Here is a 964-nt window from a genome sequence, read left to right on the forward strand (position 1 = left end):
GCCCCGCAACGAGCCGAAACCCTTAGCCGGGCTCCAGCGCTTGCCCTAGCCCGAACCCTAACCCTAGCTCCGGCCTTAACCCTACCTCCAGCCATAGCCCAGGCTCCGGCCCCGACCCTATCTCCAGCCCTAACCCTAGCTCCCAGCTGAACTCTGGCTGCTGCGCAAGCCACAGCGCCGGCCCCGCAACGAGCCGAAACCCTTAGCCGGGCTCCAGCGCTTGCCCTAGCCCGAACCCTAACCCTAGCTCCGGCCTTAACCCTACCTCCAGCCATAGCCCAGGCTCCGGCCCCGACCCTATCTCCAGCCCTAACCCTAGCTCCCAGCTGAACTCTGGCTGCTGCGCAAGCCACAGCGCCGGCCCCGCAACGAGCCGAAACCCTTAGCCGGGCTCCAGCGCTTGCCCTAGCCCGAACCCTAACCCTAGCTCCGGCCTTAACCCTACCTCCAGCCATAGCCCAGGCTCCGGCCCCGACCCTATCTCCAGCCCTAACCCTAGCTCCCAGCTGAACTCTGGCTGCTGCGCAAGCCACAGCGCCGGCCCCGCAACGAGCCGAAACCCTTAGCCGGGCTCCAGCGCTTGCCCTAGCCCGAACCCTAACCCTAGCTCCGGCCTTAACCCTACCTCCAGCCATAGCCCAGGCTCCGGCCCCGACCCTATCTCCAGCCCTAACCCTAGCTCCCAGCTGAACTCTGGCTGCTGCGCAAGCCACAGCGCCGGCCCCGCAACGAGCCGAAACCCTTAGCCGGGCTCCAGCGCTTGCCCTAGCCCGAACCCTAACCCTAGCTCCGGCCTTAACCCTACCTCCAGCCATAGCCCAGGCTCCGGCCCGACCCTATCTCCAGCCCTAACCCTAGCTCCCAGCTGAACTCTGGCTGCTGCGCAAGCCACAGCGCCGGCCCCGCAACGAGCCTGAAACCCTTAGCCGGCTCCAGCACTTGCCTAGCCCAACCCTAACCCTAC

This window comes from Scleropages formosus, chromosome 3, assembly GCF_900964775.1.
Source record: "Scleropages formosus chromosome 3, fSclFor1.1, whole genome shotgun sequence".
Lineage (NCBI taxonomy): Eukaryota > Metazoa > Chordata > Actinopteri > Osteoglossiformes > Osteoglossidae > Scleropages > Scleropages formosus.